The sequence below is a fragment of the Pseudorca crassidens genome, chromosome 14 (genome assembly GCF_039906515.1).
Source record: "Pseudorca crassidens isolate mPseCra1 chromosome 14, mPseCra1.hap1, whole genome shotgun sequence".
Taxonomy (NCBI): domain Eukaryota; kingdom Metazoa; phylum Chordata; class Mammalia; order Artiodactyla; family Delphinidae; genus Pseudorca; species Pseudorca crassidens.
The window spans coordinates 73,475,712-73,501,884 of record NC_090309.1 but is presented as its reverse complement, the minus strand read 5'-3'; the positions used below and the strand labels follow the sequence as shown (position 1 = coordinate 73,501,884).

At 39.7% G+C, this 26,173-nt stretch overlaps 1 protein-coding gene and 1 long non-coding RNA gene across 11 annotated transcripts in view; one reads left to right on the top strand and one right to left on the bottom strand.

The window, feature by feature from the left end:
- ITSN2 (intersectin 2) overlaps positions 1-22,151 on the bottom strand; it is a 158,769-nt gene extending 136,618 nt beyond the window's left edge. For 2 of the 10 annotated variants that reach the window (XM_067703574.1, XM_067703579.1), the window contains exon 1: positions 21,662-21,753. The gene's annotated coding sequence lies outside the window, so the exon portion shown is untranslated. The other 8 variants (XM_067703576.1, XM_067703570.1, XM_067703571.1 and 5 more) reach the window with 8 other exon arrangements.
- LOC137205413 (uncharacterized) overlaps positions 21,643-26,173 on the top strand; it is a 69,835-nt gene continuing 65,304 nt past the window's right edge. Inside the window, exon 1 of the long non-coding RNA XR_010934123.1 lies at positions 21,643-22,468. This is a non-coding gene — a long non-coding RNA (uncharacterized lncRNA). The remainder of the gene's footprint in view (positions 22,469-26,173) is intronic.

Here is a 26,173-nt window from a genome sequence, read left to right as displayed (position 1 = left end):
AATGGAAAAGAAACACAAGCCAGAGACGCCCTCCAACACTTAGGTCTACAAGCAATCACATACATAAATTAGGGAGTGCTAATTATTTCTTACCTCTTGGTATAACCCTCTGACAGGAGGAAAAGGATAATCAGCATCTCCCCAGTTACAGGGCTGATATCTGTTTCAGGCATGTGTGATTGAAGTCAGCATCCAATAAACACCTCTCTCTACTCCTTAAAGGGGGTAACATGTAATGATTGGCAATCTTGGCAGTTTGCAGTTATCATATAATTTGAACACTGTGCTAATTATCAATGGTTTTAGAATATTTATGTGGAGATTTTCCTGCTCATAAGGGGAGAACTGACATTGTTACCTTTTTAGAAACCAAGAAAATATGTGTGGTAGATAGCAGGCATAAGGCAAAGACCACTGCTTCAATTTAATATAATCCAAATGCAATTTGGAGAATGTGGTAAATATATTCATACTAAGGCAGAGAAAAGTAGAAATGCTTGAATAGGAGTAGGAAATCCTTCTTCTACAAAGGGTCAGTAAGACCCAGAAGGAAAAAAAAATTGTAGCCATTATAAATAAAAAGTAGTTCAATTAAGGTTGGATTTGTTTAGAAGCACAGAATTATAAGGAAACAATTACAGTAATTATTTAGTCTAAAACCCTCAATTTTCAAGATGGGAAAACTAAAAGACTTCTATGAGCTCATATAGCTAGTCAGTAGCAAAACTGGTCCTAGAAACCACATTTCTTATGTCCAATTCTTTGTTTTTAAGTTTCCCAACTTGCCTGATTATATCACCTGGGACATTTTCTAGTTCTACAGATTCCCAGGCCCATCACCGGGAGCTTGTGACTCAGTAAATGGGTCATTACATTAATTAGGGCATGAACCTCCTAAAATGGTCTTCCTGCCTTCCACAGAGCTAGTTTTTTCCACAACATCCACTGATGCCCTTCTACTTAAATTCCCCCACTGATTACAAGTTAAAGCCCAAACTTCTTAGTATGAAATATGGCACCCTTCAAAATCCCACCCCAATCTACTTTACCACACGCATCTCTAGACACTTCCCCTAGATTCAGATGTCCTAAGTACACCAACCTTTCTCCTTGAAACAGAGAGGCTTTTTTCACTCCTCTATTCCTTTGTAAAGAGCTGTCCCCTCTGTCACGTTCACCATACTTTCTTCTCATTCTTCAACTCCTAACTCAAATGTCACCTCTCCTTTGGAAGACTTATGTCCTCTCAGGTAGTTAGTCACTATCTCCTAGGTATGCCCATAACACTGTTCATCCCACAATAACTTCACTTATACTGTATCCCAATTTCACGTGTTTGCCTGTTTCACTTGTTCTGGACACAGACCATTTTTATTTACCTCTATGCCTAGTGCCTAAACCAGATCTACTTGCTAAACAAATGAACTGGGTAAATGAATAAGATGGTTGAGATATGGGGGAAAAAAAAAAGAAAGCGAGGGAGGCATGGAGAAAGGTAGTACTGAACTGAATACGTATGTAGAAAAGGAACTGGTAAGAAAGCAGAGCAGGCTCCAAACTACTTCCTTGAAACCCTGCAGGCATCAGAGCTGTGGATTTTAAACCAAATTGTTCCTTGCAACATGGGCCTTCTGTAACTTGTTTATTTTTTTTCTTGTAAGTACACTTTTAGAGATAAAGGTTTATTTCCCATTGAATTCTAAAGGCTTTTTATTGGGATGAGGAGAAAGGCTTGCGTTTTTCAATTATACTTTGAATTATGTTGGTTGAATGCTGATTAGTGTAAATAATTTGACTTAAGATCTGACATTCAAATGCAAGATAATCAAGTTCCTGAAGGCATATCTTATAAAACTTGCTCCAGTGCCTCCTCCACTTCATGTGCTACACACATAAAAGGCAACTCTCCAAACTTGCTGATTAGTTTGGAAAAATGTTCTTTCCCCATCTGATTCCCAAGGAGATCAAGGTCAGTTCCACGAGAGAATGATTAAAGCAAAATACCTACTTCTTTATAGTCCTTGCAGTAATATGAAACTTACAGAGTACATATATTCTCCATACCTGTTCCCCATCTATCCATTCATTTTTTCTTTCATCCACATATCTATTCATCAAACATGAACAGTCACAGAAGTCATGACTAAGCCATTAGTTTTGGCAATCTGTTGTGAGTACAGTTCCAGTATGGTGAGCTGGCTGTAAAAGTCAAGTTGAAGTAGATTAGGCAATAAACGGGAGGTGAAATGTAGGTGACTCAAGAAGTATGTTGCTAAGGGAAGGGGAAAAACGGGTGGGAGGAGAGATAAGAGGCTCTAGGAAAGAGGAAAGATTATAAGGGTTTACTTTTTAGATGGGAGAACAAAACTACTTTTAGAGGAAGAGGGAGAGATTTAATTTTGAAAAGGGAAAAGGAAAGGAGGTTACCTAACAGAAAGAAGTCTGGGTCCAGAGAAAGTTGAAGTTGACAGCTCTAGAGTATAAAGTTAGACTCTGGGACAGAATAAAATACAGGAAAAGTGGTAAAGATGAATATACGTAAGTTTGGAAACAGAGGAAAAGGAAGCTGAGAAAATGAGAAAGTAAAGCTTTTCTTTGCAACCCTTCTTTCTCTCTTTTCTTTGGGCCCAGACAAGAGTTCAAAGGGACAATAGTCCCAGGGGCCCAGGTGCCTAAACACAAATTTCTCTTCTCTACAGCCTAAAAAAAGAGAGGGTCACATGCAAATCAGTTCCCATGAATCAACCAGACGTGTGCATTTCAACTTAGCTCATGCGTTATACATCAAAACATTTGTTAAATGAATGAATATGGGGAAAAAATTTCTAGGCAGAGGTAAAATACTACATGCAAAAGCAGAGGGAAGAGTGTGGTCTGGGAAAATAGGCAGCAGCTTATTCATATGAAACACTGAAGAGCTAACAACAATGCAAGGAACTGTAAGAACAGCTGTAAAAATAAGTATTGCATCAATACTTAGCTAATACGAACTACAGAAATGATGCCTGAAAGTATAGTCTTAATGCCTAGCTAAAACAAATGTAAATCAGCACAACCTTTCTGGAAAGGAATTTGGAAACATATTTATAGGCTGCCTTATTACAAAAAGAATTAAAGCCCCCACAAAAATACAAAACACATTTAAGTAAAAAGTAGATTACTAAATGAAGTAATATAGAAAATAAATGATCACTGTACTTCAAACTTTTGCATATGTTTGACATTTTTCATAATAAAAGTTGAAAAAGAAAACTAGCTTTTGACCTTCATGTATCTGACTTGACCACTGGCTCTCCTCCTTCACTGCTGTCCCCTACAATCACCAGAGTAATTCCCTGACTGCTTTAACACCTAGCTCACTATCTACTCTCCAGCATTATTCCCAAAAAATTCTTGGTGATGTCAATATTCACACAGATGATCCTGCCCATATCTTGGCCTTTAAGTCTTTGACCTCCTTTGTTCCAAAAATCTTACCCTCCATCTTATCTTAGCCATCTACTCCCAGCTCACAACCTAGGCCTGTTATTACCAGTAACTGTACTCTTCTGTAATCCATTTCAATTCTGCCATGCCCCTTTCACCAGCACCATCTCAACAGCCCCATCTCTCCAGTTCCCTAACTCCAACAATTCTTTAACCCTACCTGGACCTACAAACTATTGGTCTTATCAACTTTTCACTGTCCCTCAATCTTCCTTATATCCTCACACCCTTCCTGATGTCCTAATGTCCCTCCTTACCCAAATTAAATATCACAGTCCACCATTATAAGGAGTTAGTTGTATACACCCTCAACTTCACTCTCCTCTCTCCCTACATACTACAGATCTGGCAAAATCTCAGTCTTTTCTAAATCCAACTCTCTAGTTATTCCATGACTATATAAATGAAGTTGCTGACTGGTCTCACTTTAGATTCCTGAGCACTAACTCAAGTGGACCCTATGTCCTGCCTGACAAGTCCACATTTCCCTAGTCCATTTGCTTTCCCACTTGCTTAGATGACTATTTCACACTTTGCTCTTTCAGTCTCCCAGACTTGTAACATGTTACAAATACTTTTTATCCAGTTTGTTGTTGTACCAACTTTGTTATACCTTTTTTGTCAATCTTTTCCTTTATGACTACTGAGTATGCTATCATGCTAAGAAAGGCCTGTCTCACATCAGAAAATTGCCCAAATTTTCTTCTAGTACCTGTATATTTTTCCAAATTTATATATTTGATCTATCTGGATTTTTATTTTAGAGCGGAAAGACAAATATGAGTCTAAATTATTTTCTCCACTCTTGCACTAGTGATGTCTGTCACTTTTTCTGAGACCATTTATGAAATAATTTGCTTTTCCTAATTGATCTAAAATGCATCTCTTTTCTTATACACTAAGTTTACTCACAGCCTATATTTCTGTTCTGAGTGTCTTCCTGTGTCCTCCTATCTCAGGGTTCTAATTATCATAGTGTTCGAATATGCAAATCCCTCTCTACTCACTATCCTATTTTTTCATAATTTTTGAGGCTATTCTCAGATGCGTATTTTTGCATCCTTCAGTAGATCCCGCCTCTTATCTCCTTTATTTCTAGGTATTTTATGGTTATAGTAAAAATGACATACTAACTTTATATATTTTTGGTATACAAGAAACATATTCATTTTGGTAAATTTATATTGCAATGAATACGTCTGGTTCATTTGCCTGCTTGGTCCATGGTTGTTTGTCTCATGACAAAAACATCAGCCAAATTCCAATAGGAGAGCATACTACAATATACCTAACCAGTACCCCTCTAAACTGTCAAAGTCATCAGAAACAAGTAAAGTTTGAGTAACATTCACAGCCAAGAGGAGCCTAAGGAGCCATGACAATTAAATGTACTATGGTATGGGATTCTGGAACACAAAAAGGACATTAGGTAAAAACTAAGGAAAAGTAAATAAAGCATGGACTTTAGTTAATAATAATGTACCAACATTGGTTCATTAATTGTAACAAATGTATTGTACTAATTTACCAATAATGAGTAGAAGGGTATATGGGAAACTCTGTACTATCTGCTCAATTTTTCCTGTAAATTTTAAACTGTCCAAAAAGAAAAGTGTATCCATTTTTTAAAGAAGGCAAATACCACAGAAGTAGAAGGTTTAAGGTAAAATATGTGCCTTTAACTTTGGCAACAGTCATCCAAAACAAAATACCCCACTTGGCCCATTTGTAAGAACTTATCTTAAGAAAATAATCCAAAGGAGGAAAATAGAATGCAAAGATGCATATCACAGTGTCATCAACAGTAGAAAAAAAAATACAAATAAGGTAATTTATCTAACAGAGAAAGGAACAAGAAAATAAAGTTATATTAACTTAGAATAATATACGTCTATTTACAAATGATAATTTCAAGGCCACAGTAGATAGCTAACGTTTATGATACAATGTGTTTCTAAAAAATACAAAATTCTAGAATAGGATACAAATATTCAAAATTGTTAGCACATGTCAAGGATTAGAAGAAAACCTCTTGAGGGAAATGTATAATAAACGTTTATTATACATTCACTAAATAATAATATTCATAACAGTTTTATTTATAATAGCAAAAAACTTGAAACAACCTAAACATCTGAGAACAGGAGTATGGTTAATAAATCGTAGCCTACTACTAGATAAAAACATCACAACCATTAAAACTTATGAAAATTATGAAACAACACATAAAAAAAATTCTTCCATGTAACGTGTAGACAAAAATCTACACTATGATTACAACTACGTAAAAATTACATATGGGTGTGTGTGCGTGTGTATAAACAGTTCAAACTCTAGCACCTACCTCCTCTTCCTGGAGGTTGGTGAGTGGGGCTGAAAATTCCCACTCTCTAATCCTCTAGGTCTCTCTGGTTGTTCAGCCTTATGCTGAGGCTATCTAGGGGTGCCCCTCTCAGTCACCTCATTAACATAAGCTCATGTATGATGGAAAGCAGATTTCCTATCACTCAGGGAATTCCAAAGGTTTTAGGAGCTCTGTGCCAGGAATCAGGGACAATGACCAAATATATTGGTATTACACTACATCATCTTTTTTTTTTTTTGCGGTACGTGGGCCTCTCACCGCCGCGGCCTCTCCTGCTGTGGAGCACAGGCTCCAGACGCGCAGGCTCAGCGGCCATGGCCCACGGGTGCAGCCGCTCTGCAGCACGTGGGATCCTCCCGGACCGGGGCACAAACCCGCGTCCCCCGCACCGACAGGTGGACCTTCAACCACTGCACCACCAGGGAAGCCCTACACTACATCATCTTTTAACCCTATAGCCAATATCAATCACCCAGAGCCTCTCCCTCGTCAATTTCTTAGTCTATTTTAAACAATATTAAGTAACAAGTCTGTTTTACCAAAAACATTTATCTGAAATTACCAACCTCATCTCAAATCCAACCATGCTACATCCAGTGCTAAAACAGGAAAAGTATACTCCACACACACCATACTGCAGAGGCCTAAAGAGACTGAATCCAAACTGATGCCACACCAGAGCAGGGTCCACATGGGAGAGCTTCTACCGGTTACTGGTAAATTCCAATCTCCACCAAAACACAAACAGAACAAGAGAGTAAAGGAAAGAAAAACTAGTGGCCAATGGATAGAAAAGCATTCATCCATTTTCTTACTCTGGCAAGCCAATTAACTCTTTTTTTAAAATATCAATACATTTCAAGTAAAGCATGCAATCACTGCAGCAAAAATAACACTCTTAAATAGAACATCCCAATCATTCAAGAAAGTGAATATGAATAAATATGCAGTGAGGACTTTAAAGGCAAACTCCAAGTTCTGACAGGGACAAAAATTACCAGGGAAGAATAAAATAGAGATATTCTAACATGGAATGAGTCACACTTTAAAAAAAAGTGTATCCAGAAAACATCTATCACTGAACAGCAACACCTAACCAAAGTAAGGTCTCACTTTCCCCAAATACTTCAAATCACAAATTTACAAATTCTCTTCACCCATCTGAATTCTTTAATTTTGAGGGGTCATGGACTTTTTTTTTTTAAAGAAATTCGGCAAACCCAGTTTCTCTCGGAAAAAAACACAAATGCACAAAATGTGGCATACAATTTCAAAGGTTTCAGGCTTCCAAAGCCAATCTGTGGACTTTCAGAGATTCATGTAGTCCATAGTTAAGACCCTTAATTAAATGTACACTAATACCCATTTAAAAAAATTATTAGAGTGGGATAGAGTGAAAAAGAATCTGTCCAATTATGTAGTCCATTCATTCTCAAACTATTCTAACCATGGCCCACCTAAGTGGAACAAGAGATCCAACCTAGCCACTTGCTCCTATTTTCCAGTAGAAAAATAACTCCATGATGAAGAAATTATAGCAATGAAACAGTTACACAAGAGCAAAATGGTCAACAAAAGTAAATCTAACATAAGTCTTTAATTACAGTTAATTCAAGAGTAGCAGAAACGGGAACCAAATCAAACTCAAGACAATCCAATGATGCAATGAAAATAGTATCCATCAGTGTGGGCGTGCATAGTAGGAATTTTTCAATTCAATTCAGTGCTGCCAAAGTTTTGTAGAGTTAACAGATTTCTTAGAAGAAAACTAAGAAACCTCAGGAAGCTCTAGAAATTGGCTAGTTTTAGTTTATGAACACTAAATTTCAGTAATCCTTAATAACTCAGATTATAAGTAGCCTATAGGAATACATAAAAACCAAAGACTGTAAACGGAATAACAATAGCCCCCAAGAATTGAGGAAATGACTTGCATTTTACTTTCATTCATCAGAAAAAAGCCTTCCGACCTAGCATATGTCTTGAACTTATCTGGGAAGCAGCAACAGAATCCAGTAATTTTCAACCACCGTGATTCTGTGATTCTGCTCACCAATAGTATAAAATCTAATCTCCTACTAAATTGGATCCCTCATACCTTGCTGGTGAGAATGTAAAATGATTTAGCTGCTTTCAAAAACAATTTGGCAGTTCCTCAAAATGTTAAACATAGGTTACCATAAAACTCAGCAATTCCACCCCTAGGTATGAACTCAGGAGAAATAAAAACATAAACCTATGTCCATACAAAAACTTGTACACGAATGCTCACAGCAGCATTATTTATAATAGCCAAAAGTGGAAACAACCCAAATGTCCATCAACTGATGAATGGATAAACAGATGTGGTATACCCACACAATGGAACCTTTGGCCATAAAAAGGAACTAATTACTGACACGTGCTACAACATGGATGCACTTTAAAAACACTATGGTAAGTGAAAGAAGCTAGTCACAAAAGACCACATATTCTATTTTCTCATTTATATGAGGTGTCCAGAATAGGCAAATTCATAAGAGACAGAAAGTAGATCAGTGGTTCCCTAGAGCTTGGGGTATTGGAGGGAAATGGAGAGAGGCTGCTAATAGGTATAGGGGGTTCTTTTAGATGATGAAAATGTTCTAAAATTTGTGATGATGCTTGTGCAATTCTGTGACTCTAATAAAAACCATAGAGCTGTAAACTTAAAAAGGGTGAATTTTATGGTTTATGAATTATATCTCAATAAATCTGATTTTTTTAAAAAAAATCTGATCTTCACATGGCATACAAGGTGTTTTAGGGTTTATCTTCTGCCTACTTTTCCACTCTTGGAATACCTTCCCCTTCCACCTCTGCCCCATCTTATTCCTATTCCCTCTCTCTCTGAATCTGTGTAACTACCTACCTTCTCAGTGACACTTCTACCTACAAAAGCTTTCTTTGCCACATTCTCATTTTATCCTGTATATATCTCCATTAAACTACATACCAACTAGTAATGTAACCTTTGTTTTCATTCCTGCCCACCTCTATTAGACTGTGAGTTCCTGTGAATGTCTCTTCATCTTCATATACCTAGTGCTCAGCAGTCAGTCACATGGTAGGTACTAAAATATCCTTTAATAAACACAAATGCTTTGACTCAGAGATTAGCATCCTTTCAACTGCACTGAGGACAAGCAAGTTGACAGTCTGGAACTTGAACTTTGAAAGCAGATCAACCAATTGAGCTCTAATCCCAGGGCAGTTACTTCTTAGTTTAGTAGACTTCCACATGACATAGCTTCAATTTCCTAACCTATAAATGTGGATAATGCCAGGCTTTTTTAAGGCTCAGCTATCACGTCTGTAAAGCAACTGGCACACACAAGGCGATCATAAATGATGGCTATTACTACTATTATTTCAACATGATTTTCAACTATAATACAGTCAGTCCCCTACATATGAACCTTCAAGTTGCAAACTTTCAGATATGAACATGTGTTCGCATGTCCAATCACGTTAGTTCACATGCCGGGTGTACACTGTCACGTGCGTGCATCCTCTACAAGTGGTTGTGCTTTTGTGTACTCTACTGTACAGTACTGTATAGAGTTCACTAGTACAGTATCTTTATTTCAAGCCCAGCATGTCCGGAAGAAAGCGTAAAAGCAGCACTGACGTAGCTGGTACTGCTAAGAAGCGCCAAGCGATACCGATGGAAACAGAAGTGAAAATAATTGAGAGAGTGGAGCGACAAGAGGAAGAAGAAGTGACTGAAGAACCGAAAAGATTCATGACACAGGAAGTGGCAAGGGGATTTTCTTTATTTGAGGAGGCAGTTAGTTTTTGATGCACAGGACCTAAACGTAGAATCATACATGAAGGTTGCAGCAGCAGTTCAGAATGCGATCCAGTGCTACCGTGTCATCTATGACGAGAAAAAAAGAGCTACTACCCAAACATCACTGGATCGTTTTTTTCACGAGGGTAGACAGAACTGAATCCAGCAAGGAACCAGAACCTGTGCCATCAACTTCAGGCATGGGTGAAATTGCAACTTGCCCTCCCTCTCCTATTGCTGATGATCCTTCAGCTCTACCATCTCCCACCTCCTCTCCCTCCTCCAGTCAGTAACTCTCCTTGCCTGTTCACTTGATGCCAGCCCCTGTATGCCAGCTGTTGTATTGTACTACTGTATTTGTCAAGGTACTGTACTGTAATATTAAACATGTTTCTTTATTTTGTTTGTTTTTTATGTATTGTTTGTGTGAAAAGTATTATAAACCTATTACAGTACAATACTATATAGCCAATGTGTTAGTTTGGTACCTAGGCTAATTTTGTTGGACTTAGGAACATATTGGACTTACGAACACGCTCTCAGAACGGAGTTCATTCGTATGTGGGGGATCTACTGTAGTTGGCTTGATTTCGCTGAACTGGTATAACAAACCACAGTTGTACCAATTACTAATAAAAAGGACATGTTTTTCTTACAAATATTGATTATATTTGAATAAAAGGTGACCACTATTTCTACCGAGAGGCTTAGGGCCCCAAATACACAAAGCATGTTGAGACTCAAAAACTTCAAAAAGAGAATTGTTCTATACAAACTTAGTTCTTAGTTCTAGTTCTTCAACTTAGCATCTTCAGTTTAAGATGTCTGAATATAAATTGTAAGTTTGGACTTTTATAAATGTTAAGTTTAGCCCACAAAGGATCAACCAATAAACGGGGCAAAAAAAGAACTGGAATGGTAAACTAATACTGAAGTAGCTAGCGCTCCAATAATATCAAAGATTTAAATTAAACCAATTTTAGAAGAATTAGTCAACAACACTGAACAAGACAATTCACCCACACAAAGGGGGAAAAAACATCTAAGAATAGCTTGTGACTCAGCCTGCATTGCTGTAAGGGGAGGGCTGGGGGTGCTGGTTATTTGGTCTATTCTCTTCTATCAGGACTAAATATTAAAGCAAAATTATTTACTTGAATGAGAAGTACAGAGGGAAAAAATTCAGGTAGATTCTTCACCTTCAAGTAAAATATCACCTCTCTGAAATAAAGATAACTTTCTAAGTTTTGAAGCCATGCAAGAAAACACAAAGGAAATAGTAAAAATTCATTTATATAAGTATTTTAAACTTCTGTTGAAAAAAAATTAAAAGATATACAATTGGAAAAAAATCACAACAAATATGACAGCCATTATTTTTAATATACAGAGAACTACTAAAATAATGAAAACAAATAAATAGACAATTTTCCAAAGAGGAAATAAAACTGGCTAATAAATGTTAACATCACTAATAATCAAGAAAATACAAATGAAGTTCCCTTTTGTTTCTCCTTATAAACTTATTAAAAAAACCCCACAACAACAGACACTAGACAGTAGTCAGGGCTAGCAAACATGAGAAGAGATGAGTACTACAGACATACTCATGGGGGTGCAAACTGGTAGAGCTCTTCAGAAGGCAGTGTGAAAATATACAGCAAGAATCCTAACAACGTTCTTATCCTGTAAGTCAATAATTTCATTTCTGGAAATCTGTCATAAGCAAATAATAATAAATGTGGGAAAGACTTTACTTACAATGATATTCACTGCAGTTATTATTAGTTACTACACAAAAAAATTGGAAATAATATAAGCATCCAATAATAGGAGGACACACTGAGCCAAGTATTATGGTGCCACTTAAATTCATAATGATATGTAAATTATATCTCAATAACCTACTTTTTAATAAACAATTTCAGCTAGACCATATAATAACCTGGAAACTGGTTATGCTCTTATAACCTATGATATACTATAAATGTGTATTTATCATTATTAAAAATAACAGCGGCTAACGATCACTGAATACTTACCAAATACCAAGCCTGACACTCAGGTCTTTACTTGTTGTCACTGTTATCTCATTATCACTGATATCCTCATTATCAGGGCCATCCTAGAAGTCTGAGGCCCAGGACCACTCACCCACTGTGAGGCTAGCCCAAGATAAATCACACTTTAAAGGAGGTCTCAGTGTAAACATTTTCATAGGCCCCTTGAGAATATTAAAAAAAATAGTTTGAAGTTAAAATTTAATTATTTCAGAAAAGAAAGGTACAGTACCCCTGACTCACCCCCCTCCCTGCAACCACAGCCCAGAGCAGCCCCAGCTGACCTAACCAAAAGACAGGTCCGATTATTATTGTTACATTTATTGAAAAGTCATTATGAGATGGTCACACTAAACATACATTATCTCTTCATCCTTATAACAACTCTAGGGATAAATATTATTAGGAAATCTCCACTTTTTAAAGAAAAGAAAACTGAGGCTTAGTGAGACTGTTACACTCACAAAGCTAATGAAAGGCTAAGTTGGAACTAAAACCCCAGACAGCACAAGCCATGTTCCTAACTACAGTGTTGTATTGTAAAACATGTACAAAAATATATATGCAAAAACAAAGAGAAAAGAGAGCGTGGATGGGAGACACCAAAATATGGTTGTCATTGGTTGTTGGACTTGGAATAACTTTTTTCTCCTACTTTTTCTCCCTCTATTTTACAAAGTTTCTTCAATCAGCATGCATTATTTTCATAATGAAAAAAAGTTTCAGTTACATGATGAGACATAAAGAGGAAAGGAATTTGAAAAAATATCAAATTAAATGACAAATAAATTACGTTGTTAATATATAAAGTGCTCACTTTTTATTCTTCTAGATCAGCAGTCAGTATACCTCAAGATTAGGCTAGTGGAACAACAGAATGTCCCTTAGTCTCTTATCAAAGCTAGAAGAACAGAAACGTAATGAACCCTGGAGAAAAAAGGAGTTGAGATCTTATCCAGTGTGCTGACAGCCAGGGAAAGGTGTGCAGGAACCCAAGTCTCCACGGACAAAAGCTGCATGGTTCCTTCTCTTCCCAAGCCCAAGGCTTCTACTTCAGGCAAAGGCTGCCAGTGGGCCTACCCCACCAAGTCACCAAACTTCCCTGGGCATTTCAAGATCTTACCAAGTTTACACCAGGACCCTCCAACTTCCCCTGTCCCCTCACACTGAAAAACGGGGGAAGTCAGAAGAGAAACTGAACACTTTCACAGTAGAAGAAATCTAGAAGGAAGATTTAACTATTCTGAACACTAGACCAGGTATGCTGGGTGAAAGAAGAACTTATTTCATCAGGCTTTCCCAGAGGCAAGGTTGATAATCCTCAAAATCACTCTAAATAACTTGCGGTTCCCCGAATGGGGAATTTCCACATCTGTTTTCACTCGGTTTTAGTCTCTGGGCCCTCCCTCTCTCCCTCCTTCCCCACGGGCCTTCAAAGCGCAGTTCCAAGGTTACTTCCTCAGTGTAAGTTTCTCTATTTTACATATTGGGAAGGTTGATTTCCTTCTTGATATCACCAACGTCATCATGAGCACCTTTAATTCAAATCAACAAATCTTTACGGAGTCATCAGAGGTATAGCACCTGTATAAGATGTCTAAGCGCAGGGAATACACAAGAGGAATAAGACGAAAACTGAGTATTGCATGTAAGTGCTATAGGTATAAAGAAAAGACAGAAGATGGGCACCTAACTTTGCCTTAAGACTAGAAAGTTGTTAGATGAGTAATCCCAGAGAAAATGAATCCTAAACTGAGTAATGAAGAACTAAACAATAGGTATCACGCAGTAGGCTAGGAAAACAGATTTTTAGGAATTGGGAACAGAAATGGTCAAGGACACAGAAGAAAAAACTGTCTGAAAATTTAAAACATAATGTCAGAGGTTTGTAAATGGAGCTAATAATAGCACCTACATCACAGGGGTGTCGTAAAAATTAAATGAGTTAATAAATATAACGAATTAGAATAGTGCTACACGTGGGGATTACAACATAAATGTTAGCTATTATCATTATCATTGATAAGAATCAATTTACAAAACTAAGAAACAAACTTGGAAAAAAATTTACACCTATAAGCAAGAGTTAATATTCTTAATGTATAAAGAATTCTTAGAAATAACCAAGAGATGAACATGCCAATGAAGTGAGAAAAAGACAAATATTTCTCAAAGAAAAAAAATTTTAAGTATAATATTATTAATATTCAGTGAAAGAAAAATTAAAACAAGGGTTTTTATCAAATTATTAGATTAAAGAAAAAGAAGCCAGTGTTTCTGAGGATGTGGGGAATAGGACTGATTACATCTGGTAAGAGAACACTTTGGTACTGACAAGTTTTTCTAGAAGACAACTTGGCAATACATTTACATGGGCCTTAGGAAGTGTCCATACCTTTTGATCCAATACCACTGCAACTACTAGAAATTTATTCTAAGGAAATAATCATAGACATAAACACAGATATGGTTACAAGGATGTTAACTGTGGCACAATTTAAAATAACAACAACAAAAAAACTATAAACTACCTTAATGTTAGAGAACCAATATGAGACAATGATATGAGCACAGTATATACAGTCAGACTAAGTTCATAACCTATGGCTGCCACTTATTGGCTATGGGATCTTGGGAAAATTACTAAACCTGTCCTTGCTCAATTTTCTCAGCTGTAAAATAAGTAATAAAAGAACAGGTCTTATAGAGAGTCTGAAGACTAGATGAGCAAAAATATGTAAAGTGTCTCAAAAGTATTGATAACCAGGATATAGTAAATGCACAATAAATACTAGACATTATTAACATACCGTAGTAGCAAGCCAATAAAAATTATATTGTAGATAAATATATAATAAAGTAGAACCATGGTTTTTGATAAATGCTAGTAAGCTAAAAAGCAGATTATATAAGCAGAGTATATAATTCCATTTTTCCCAAAGAAAAATTTCTAGAAGGAGATCTACTAAAATATTAACACTGAACATTTCTCCGGGTAATATGAATTATGGACTATTATTTTCTTCTTTCAACTTCCCTGTAGCTTTCCAGTTTTACACAAGGAACATGATATTACTCATCACAATAAAAATGGTACAAACAAAAAGTCTATAGAATTTTAAAACAAACACAACATAGCACTTTTAGAAAAAACCAAATTAAGGTATCTATTCTAAACTATTTGATAAATCTCTCCTCTAGGCTCATGTTGTGCCTGAGGTTTTTTGTTTTTTGTTTTCTGGCTTAAGTTACTAGAAAATAGAAATATTAAGAGATCTGCTGGGTCCAAACCAAACAGTAAATGATAAACATTTCTGTTAAATACAATGACCTGAAATACTATTAAATTTACTCATAAAATGTGTACAATAATCCTTCCCCAATCTTGAATTCCTTAATAATTTTGAATGAGGCCAATTTACTTCTCTCGATTTACCCTCACCCACCTACCCACACATTCCCTAGCCTCATTTCCTACCTTACTTTTCTCCATGGCACTTAACAAATTCTAACTCCTAGACATTTTGTCTCTGCTCCCCCCCCTTTTTTTTTTTTGCGGTACGCGGGCCTCTCACTGTTGTGGCCTCTCCCGTTGTGGAGCACAGGCTCCGGACGCACAGGCTCAGCGGCTATGGCTCACGGGCCCAGCCGCTCCGTGGCATGTGGGATCTTCCCAGACCGGGGCACGAACCTGTGTCCCCTGCATCGGCAGGCGGACTCTCAACGACTGCGTCACCAGGGAAGCCCTGCTCCCCCTTCTTGAATAAAAGTAGCACAAGGGCCAAGGTTTTTGTGTATTTTTTTCACTGTTTATATTCTCAGTGGTTGGGCCAGTTCCTGGCATGTAGACACTCATTATTTGCTAAAAGAATTAATTCAACACCAAGAATTACAAGTGATTTCTATTGGGTTTAACTTTTTAAAGAGGAAAGACAGTGTTTGAGAAAAAAGAAAAGAAAGTTAAAGCAGGTGGCAGAAAAGGTGGGAAGAGGGGATTGTTTTTTTCATTGAAGCCCCTGGAAAGACAAAGATGGGGTAAAGTCAACTTAATGAGGAAAGCAATAGCAAAGATGGATTTAAGAGAGAGCTGCTGCATGTACTTTTTCAAAATGGGATTACCACCAGGTTATGAAGACTATAAAACCCAGGTATTGGAAAGTAGTGCTCAGAAAGTTTTGGGTTATCTGTCTCTAACCTAAATGGCTCTTTCCATCTCCATCATCCAAGTGACTTAGCTTTCTAGGACCCAGTGGAACCCCGGATCCTGGAGGTAGGAGCTAGTATGCTGGAAGAAGGCGGCAAAAACTCCAATTAGAATCATGGAATGAAGACCAGACACCAAAAGAAAGGAGAGGTGGTGAGGGAAAGCCTTCCAATACAGGTTGTCTAAGCATTTCACTGGAACTTTAGCAGAGGGAAAGCCTAAAATGTTTCTCATGAGGTGAATAGAGTAAGGGAAATTAAATCTCAAGTCTTAACCATGGCTTCTCCTCTACAATTCCGGTTTTTAGGGCTTACCACAAAGTCAGAGAATGAATGCTACACAAGTGTTCCCAGCCTGCATCATTCTCAGCAAACTTAACTAATCCTGAAGTTCTCACTTATATTCACCAAAAAGTATCTCATACTTACTAAAATTAAAGTCACCTAATGTTACATAAATTGAGAAATTATTAATTTGACGTACTTAATTCTTATATTTAAGCAGTCATTCTTTTTTTTTTAACATCTTTATTGGGGTATAATTGCTTTACAATGGTGTGTTAGTTTCTGCTTTATAAAAAGCAGTCATTCTTAAGTGTGAAGGAGGAGGGGTGAGGGGGTGAAGAAAGTGTCCAAATACATATTTTAAGCAAAAATAAAATGATAAAGCAACAGTTATCAGTGTCCTCCTAACTGTCGGAGCAAACCCTGCTGGGTCCTTATCTGTATGGGCTCTGCAGTTTCACACTGCCACCGTCCTTGATCATTCTTTCCCATTATCAACCTCACACTAGCCAAGCACTCCTCACACTGAAAAGTAGAAGTTATTTAAGCATATGGATTCAAAGACTTTGAAGTAATAATCCAAAGCTGTTGTTTCTTTTGCAGATATACAACATTTTCTTCTTTCAGGCTATGTTTCCCCATCTCCCCACTGCCCCAAATTAAGGGGACTAAAAGGGCAGATTCTTTGTTGGGAGATGGGATTGTGGCTAAATTCTACTCTATTTTCCAGCCTTCTTTTAGGAATGGTAAGATTAAAAATTAAGGGCTAGGGCTTCCCTGGTGGCGCAATGGTTGAGAGTCTGCCTGCCGATGCAGGGGACACGGGTTTGTGCCCCGGTCTGGGAAGATCCCACATGCCGCGGAGCGGCTGGGCCCGTGAGCCATGGCCGCTGAGCCTGCGCGTCCAGAGCCTGTGCTCCGCAACGGGAGAGGCCACAACAGTGAGAGGCCCGTATACCACAAAAAAAAAAAAAAAAAAAAAAAAAAATTAAGGGCTAATCATCATCAAAAAATCTACAAACAATAAATACTGGAGAGGGTGTGGAGAAAAGGGAACCATCTTGCACTGTTGGTGGGAATGTAAATTGATACAGCCACTATGGAGAACAGTATGGAGATTCCTTAAAAGACTAAAAATAGAACTACCATACGACCCAGCAATCCCACTACTGGGCATATACCCTGAGAAAACCATAATTCAAAAAGAGTCATGTACCACAATGTTCACTGCAGCTCTATTTACAATAGCCAGGACATGGAAGCAACCTAAGTGTCCATCCACAGATGAATGGATAAAGATGTGGCACATATATACAATGGAATATTACTCAGCCATAAAAAGGAATGAAATTGAGCTATTTGTAATGAGGTGGATGGACCTAAAGTCTGTCATACAGAGTGAAGTAAGTCAGAAAGAGAAAAACAAATACCCTATGCTAACACAAATATATGGAATCTAAAAACAAACAAACAAAAAAATGGTTCTGAAGAACCTAGGGGCAGAACAGGAATAAAGACGCAGACATAGAGAATGGACTTGAGGACACAGGGAAGGGGAAGCTGGGACAAAGTGAGAGAGTGGCATGGACATATATACACTATATACACTACCAAATGTAAAATAGATAGCTAGTGGGAAGCAGCCACATAGCACAGGGAGATCAGCTCAGTGCTTTGTGACCACCTAGGGGGTTAGGATAGGGAGGGTGGGAGGGAGACGCAAGAGGGAGGAGATATGGGGATATATGTATATGTATAGCTGATTCACTTTGTTATAAAGCAGAAACTAACACACCATTGTAAAGCAATTATACTCCAATAAAGATGTTAAAAAAAAAATTAAGGCCTAAAAGGCTAATTTCTTTTCCAGTTACTAGGTTAAAAAAAATTTTTAATAAATAAAAAATAAAAAGGAGACTAAGTTTAGTTTTGAAATTTCTCATCGACATAAGTTGGAATAATAACAGGTAAAATTTATTAAGCACTTATACTGAGCAGAAGTCACTGTGCTAAGCACTTTATATTATACACAACAGCACTATGAGTTGGTAATGTTACTTCCCCCATTTTACAGATAAGGAAACAGAAGCTTAGAAAATTAAAATAAGTTGCTCAAGGTTGCTATTTAGTGTTGGAGCTGGGAGCAGGAGGCTTAACTTGAAAGCCTGTACTCTTATCTACCACAGTTAAGATAAAAATAAATAAAATTTTCATTGAAACACATAACATGAATATGTATTAGTGAAGAAAAGGATCTAGAAAACATGAAACTGTTGCTTAAGTAAAACAAGTTAAATGTCTGCCATCTGGTATTAGATCCCTAAATATCTACCATAATCACTGCTAAACAGCTTCACAAATAAATAAATCATTCAGTGTCCTGATATAGCTGTGAAATTAATTTTTAAGTGAATCTCTCAAAATAATACATTTGCAAATGAAATATGCTGCCCTCTTAGAGTTGTAAAAATACATTATCTCTTGATGTATTCACTGCCCTACTTCTATTTCTGCTGTTTCCTCCCCCCTCCCCCACTTCCTCTCTGCCTTCAGATCCTTTAAGGCCCGTTCAGTTCCTCCTTCTCAGCAATACCTATATGCACACACTTACTCAATAGGACTCTAACATTAGTCGCTGTGCTCTGTAGTTAAAGGATGACAAAAAGTCAGGAATGAACTCAAGTAAAAGATACAGCGTTTCTGATGCATCTTCATCTTTAGAACTATTCTTTTACAGAACTAATCCTAAACATGATTTTTCTACTTCATACTTGGAATCCACCTTTAACAATTAACACACAAAAAAATCTGCCTTTTTTAAGCTTTTCTTCATAAATAGTTATTCCATACATTTTTCCATAAATAAGGTATTGAAAAGATCAGAATATAAAAAAGAAAAACAAGAAAATGCACTGTTGTATGGTAATAAAATACCCCATTTTGAGAAATGTAATTAGTTTATTTTGAATCATTCCTGGAACTTGTTAATATAAATGCTTTACAAGTAAATATAGCATATAAAAATGCTAGTTACTTATCGATGGAATAATATGTACTTTCATTCATCTATTCAACAAATATTTATTGAATGCCCAAATAACCTTTTGTTTTTGTTTTAATTTCTGAACCAAGATGAGTGTACCAGATAAGGGAACAGGTGCTGAAGTTAGAAGGATCCTGGTTTGCAACCTGGCTCCTGTACTTACTAGCTCAGTGACCTAGAGCAGCTCAGTTAACCTAGAGTAGTCAGTTAACCTTCAGGTTAACATTTCATTTATCTATTTGATGGGAGGGAAAGAACTACTCATAGGGCACAGCACAGGGCCTGGCAGGCAGTAAGTACTCAATAAATGACAAGAATGGTAAATACATTTTAATACTGAGGAAAGAAGCTGAAAAGGGAGATGGCCAATAATGGTCTTTTTGTCTTACTAGGAAGAAATTTGTGAAACTGTATTAAAGATACAATAAAATAAAAATCTTAGGGTTATGTAAGAAAATTTCCATTTTAAAAAAGAGATATAAGTATATGGAGTGAAAAAACTAAAAAATAAAGATAAGGAAAGAAAGAAAGAAATGGGTAAAGAAGATCTTGAAAGCTACTGAGTTTGGGTGACGGATGTATAGAGGTTCCTTTTACTATTCTGATTCTGTGAAAATACAAAAATTTTTAAAACCATAATTCCAATCCCAGCACATGCCTAACACATTTCCTCATATTCAGGAGAGATCAGGATTTTATCCTTGAGATGTGCTGAACTAACAATAGTACCTCCCTGCTCAATAATTCAGTACAGGTCAAGTTTTCTCAGACAATTCTACCTTTCGTTATAAAGGTAAACAAAAGGAACAATTACATGCATTAAAGTATAAAATGCAACCTCTTCTGAGGCTCATTAATACTACACTAAAACAGCAGCCATGCACATTTTTTCCATGTCCTCTAAAAAAAACACAAAATTCTGTTTGTCCTTAAACGAAGCTTTTAAAAACAACTTGCACCTTACATACTTTTGAAATAATAAAGGATATATGTCAATCATATCTCAGTAAAGCTGGGGGAAATAAAGAAATGACAAGAAAATCGTAGGCACAGCCAAAGAAACTTAGCACATCAGAACTGCTACTATCTTTAAATTTTGAGGGACGTCATTATTAATTTATGTAAAGGTTCTACTTTATGTTTCTAGATTGCGTTTAGGTTTTACCACTGATTAACAACATAGCAAACAAGCACAGGGAGAGAGGCAATTAATTTTCTTAAGAGGCTTAAGAGGCTTAACCTACAGAGTCTAGGCTACCTAAATTAAGCTGACTGGGACAACATAAAATTTCAAGGCACACCTTGCCTATTTCTGGTTAAGCAAGTAAACACTAGTAAAAAACTAGAGCATTTAGTAAAGCAAACATTTTTGTGTTAACCTTAATTCCTATCACAAAGCGGTTGGCTCCATCAAAAATATTCCTAATTCCTAAACAATACAAGTTTCAAATGAAGCATACTTGCCCTCAGCAATCATTCGACGATAAAGCACAGGATTAATAAATCCCAATACAGCATCTTTCTACAAAATGCAAGGCCATCTGCAGTTTCAGCCTCGGTTTACCCATTCACTATGCATATGCAGGCGTCTTTTAAAAAAAATTATAAAAGCAATAAACTTTACTCTGGTCCAAGAGATTACATCTCTCCGTGCTTCCTGTACACCCTGGGAAGTCAATAGCACTAAAGTCAAATTGTAACATTTCCCAACTTTGGTTTAAGGTGAGCGGTGGACGCCGAGCATCCGCCCACTGGCCTCTCGTGACTCGGGCTACTTTGACGCACCAGGATGCGGCTCACCTGACATTCCGCACCAACCCTTACCAGGAAGGAAAACCAACTCCGTGAAAATAAAATGGGGCTCCGAGGAAGCATGCGGGTGCCCCTCAGGGCTGTCTCTCTTCTGCCCGCACCCCGAAAGCGAGGGGGCTACGCCGCCCTCGGCCCGCCGCGGCGTCCGCACCTGCCAGAAGAGGCCGCGGCCGGGGGCCGGAGCTCGGCCGTGGAGAAGAGGCAGCCCGGCCCCGGCCTCTCGTCGTCCGCCCTGGCCCCGCCGCGGGGGCAGGAACCCGGCGCCGGAGGTTTCCGCCCGGCGCCGCCAAGCCCGCCAGGGGCCTAGCTCGGGGGCCGCCCGGGCTCCCGAGGGCCCGTCCGTGTCGTGCGGGGCGCCCAGCCCGGCCCGCGAGCCTCCCCGCGGCGGACGCGGCGGCGTCCGCACCTGCCCCGCGCCCTGCGGCAGGCCCGGCAGCAGCTTCACCCACCTGGCGCGCCACCGCGCCTCCCGCACGTCACAGCGCGATCCCGCGCCCCTCGGCACCAGCGGCGCGGGCGCGGGCGGACGCCGGGAGACCCTGCCCAGCAGCCGCCGCCGCCGCGGCCGCTTCGTAGTCAGGCTGCCGCCAACGAACCTGTTGCGCAGCCTGTCACGGCCGCTCGGGCTCCGCGGCGCCGCCTCAGCCCCACAACAACATGGCGGCCGCGGCCTCCGCAGGAAGCCGGGGGGCGGGGTGGGAGGCGACGGTCCGGGCGGCTGACTGCCCGCCCGCTGCCGGGCACCGACTCCCCCACCCTCGGGAACCCGAAATTGGCCCGGGCGCGGCTTCTCACCCCCAGAGCCCCAGGGCAGCGGACCCCGCGGGCCTGGTCCTAGTGTTCCGCTCTCCCCTCGGGGAAGCCCCGAAGCCCGGACGCGGCAGCCCTTCCTGGAGGGGCGCCTACCCACCTGGCTCCTCCTCCGCGAGGTGACATGTTGAGGCTGGGTGGTGCTTTTCCCGCCACCGCAGACCCCACAGTTTTGGAAAAGGGCCAAACGGTGTATGGTGCGTGCCTGCTGCACCTCCCGTGGCGCTCTCCCTGGAGCCTTCTAACTCACTACAGTATCTTCGCCGACCTGGGAGCTCGATTCCCCTGGAATGGGGGGTGGGGCGGGAGGAGGTTGTTCCCACCCTTGTTCATGGGTGTGTTACAGGCCTTTCCCTCAGGTAGCGCAGAAGGACTCACTGTACCCAACGGTCGTCCATGCAGCGTTCCTCACCCTCCTCCATCACAAACAAAAAAGGGCAAGAGAGGGGCCTTCCAACCCTCATCCACGCTCAGAGCAACTGCCCCGTATACTCTGGCCGAGCAGTAAGAAATTAGTCACCTCTCCGTGAACTCCACCACCTGAGGGTCTGCGGATGCTGGACGTTCTTCCCCGCCTGATAGCTGCCTGACAGGTGAAGCTCAAATTGTGTCTCTTTTTTCTCCCCTTTCAGCTCCTAGTTTCTTCGCAAAAGACTAGATAACACAAGTCGCCGCCATTTATGGAGGTTTTGCCCGTGACACAGCGCTCCTACAAGAGAAAGCCTTTTTGTTAGTTGGGGTTAGAGGAGTCGGTGGTTCCTCTGGGCATAACAAGAGTGGGGGTACGAGACCCAAGAGCTCTGTTGGCTTTCAGAGGCAGGGGCGAGGCTGGTCCCATGTGCAAAACTCATATCCCCATGACTTGTTGGAAAGGGAGAAATCTGTGCAGATCAGATGATCCCATGGCTTGCTTTCATTCTACCTGTTGGGGCATGTGAAGGTAGCAAGGCTGGCTTGAGAGGCATGACTCCAAAGCCCAGGCCTATCTGAACTAGTCAACCAAGTCATGTGAGGAACTTAGCACACATCAGTGATGATAAACAGGCTTTTCCTGCTCTCACACTCAGTGTTTTTCCTAACTCTTGGGTTTGGACCTGACCAAGACCTGACAGGTCCTGAGCTTCAGTGACACAGAGAGACCTGACTCCTTTGCATTAGCCTAGGAAGTCCTTTATCTACTAGAGACCAGTCAGTCTAACCCTTATCTGCTGGGGGCTAATCAGTCTGCAAACAAACCACCCAAGCTAGAGGTAGCACTCTTGAGCACATGGTCTCATTCCCTTGACAGACATCACCAGTTAATTGTGATTCCTTTCAGAGCCCCTACTTCAGTCCAGGCCTCTGAATCCTTCTCAACATAGTGCTCCAGAGAGTTGGCTTGTAAGGTGAAACCTGTTTGTTTGTTTTTTTGCGGTACGCGGGCCTCTCACTGTTGGGGCCTCTCCCGTTGCGGAGCACAGGCTCCGGACGCATAGGCTCAGAGGCCATGGCTCACGGGCCCAGCCGCTCTGCGGCATGTGGGATCTTCCCGGACCGGGGCACGAACCCGTGTCCCCTGCGTCGGCAGGCGGACTCTCAACCACTGTGCCACCAGGGAAGCCCGAAACCTGTTTTTAATTCCCGATAGGCAGATTGTTAGCCAGTCTCCATTTCCCTCCCATCATTTGATCAATGTCATTTGTGTTTCTGGGTTCTGGACCGGACCTGATACAATTCACCCTGAGTCCTCTTTCTTTCTGAAGGAGGAGCCAAATCCTTGGCAAGTCAGAAATGAACTTTATAGAAAGGAATGGTTATAAAGAAGTAAAAAACATTTTAAAAGTCTTCGTAAAATAGACCAAAAAGCTAAGAACCTCTGATGGAAATTGAGGTCCTGAATACAACTGGGAGCCTATAGTACCCCAAACACTAAAACAATTATATCCCAGGGTTCCATTCAGAGCTCTGAGGCCAGTTTGTCCATCCTATCCTACCCTTCAGCATTGATGATTCACTAGGTGGTACCTCCACCATCCCAGTTCTTTGACTTCCTCTTCTCTCCATAGGGCACACCTTGGAACTGTATCTATAATTTCTCTCCTTAGTATTTCCCAAATCCCACCATCTCTTTTTTTCATCTCCAGCACCAACTGGAAATCAGATACCTGGAGGAACTAAGTAGTACCTAAGGCATATAGATGTACCGGCCAAGTCTAAAGAAGTTTAGGAATTATTGTAGGGTGAGAAGTTAGGTAGGGGGCTAGGTATGTTGCATTTCTCTTCCCCAAGTTCTGCCACAATTTAGGATAGATTCAAGGCGTGTTGCTGGTAACCTAGCTTTTACCATGGGAGCATTTAATCTCAATCTGTTTTCCTTCCCTGCACTGATCCTCCCTCCCAACCATATATATCCTATGTTCTAGCAATCTCTGTTTCTGTTAGTTTTCAAAGATTCTGTCCTTCACCCCATTCCTACCCAGTCAACCCACATAAAAATTCATAGTAATGGAAAGAGGCTAGAGTAGAGTACAGAAGCAATTCCAGACTCTAAGCATCTCATAAGATCAATATAGAGTAGGAAGAACTTGGAGCTCATATGTAATACCTCTACTAGTAATAAATCTCCCAAGACAGTGGTGTAAACAATTTATAAAGAAATTAAGAGAAAAGGGGCAAAAAATAGTTTTTAAATTTACTCAGAAACTTATTTTTGATGTGCTTCATTCTTTCCTGATGATCCAAGTTTCCATCTGATAATATTTCTCTTTAACTGAAGAAGTTCTTTTAGTGTTTTTTATAGTGCAGGTGTGTTGGCTACAAATCCTTTTAGTTTTATTTTATCTGAAAATATTTTTATTTTGCTTTCATTCTTGAATGATATATGCCCTGAATATAGAGTTCTGGATTGACAGGGGAGTTATTTATTTATTTATTTAAAAATTATTTATTTATTTTTGGCTGCGTTGGGTCTTCATTGCTATGCACAGGCTTTCTCTAGTTGCCAGGAGTGGGGGCTACTCTTCGTTGCAGTGCACAGGCTTCTCATTGCGGTGGCTCCTCTTGTTACAGAGCATGGGCTCTAGGCACGCAGGCTTCAGTAGTTATGGCACACAGGCTCAGTAGTTGTGGTTTGTGGGCTCTAGAGCACAGGCTTAGTAGTTATGGCACACAGGATTAGTTGCTCCGTGGCATGTGGGATCTTCCTGGACCAGGGCTCGAACCCGTGTCTCCTGCATCGGCAGGTTTATTCTTAACCACTGCGCCACCAGGGAAGCCCAGGGGGGTTTTTTAGTTTCAGCATTTTAATGATGTTTTTCCATTCTCTCTGACCTCCATGGTTTCAGATGACTGTTGGCTGTTGAGCAGATCATTTTTTTTCTCTGTGTAATATGTTATTTTCTCTTGCTGCTTTCAAGAGTTGCTCTTTGGCTTTGGCTTTCAATAATTTGACTCTGATGTACATCAGTGTGAACTTTTTTGTGTTTATTCTGCATGGTGTTCATTTGTAATCTTGTATCTGCAAGTTTCTGTCTTTCATCAAATTAAGAAAAATCTTAGCCTTTATTTTTTAAAATACTTTTTTTCTGCCCCATTCTCTCTCATCTCCTTCTGGCATTCCAGTTACATGTATATTTGACTATTTGATACCATCTGGGGTTCATGTAAAATGTGCTTTAGCAGTGGAGCAGTGTTCCACACTGAACACCAGAAAAACCTGGCTCTACCCTCCTGATCCTCAGGGCATCTGGAGATAGAAGTGGTGGGCAGTATGATTCTAAAGCTGTGCCCCCTCTACCTTCTGTCTTTGGTAGGAGTTAATCTGCCTCTACTGTTAGCAACTGTACTTTCCAGCTAGGGTGTCTCTTCTGTTCTCCTGTAGAAAATAACACAACCTCACAGTCTTTCCGTGCCACTACCAAACAAAAACACACACACACACACACACACACACACATACTTATATACTGTCACATTGATTCTATCCCTTCTGAGAAATAGATGGAAAGTAAGGTTTGTCCCTTTTTTAGTTTCTTTTTCCTCTTAAAGCTCACACGAAAGAATAGATGTGCTGACTGGTCCTTTGCATAAAGAACTAAAGTCAAAGTTAACCTGGGAAACCAAGCTGAGGCTGCCCTAGTTTCTGAATATAAAAACAGATGAAAGCAGGCCAGGAATAGGGGAGGTCAGGGTCCAGGAAAAGGCCTTGGGCTTCATTTGACACCTACAGATGTACCTCGTTTTATTGCACTTTATTGTGCTTCACAGATACTGCCATTTTACAAATTGAAGTTTTGTGGCAACCCTGCATATCAAACAAG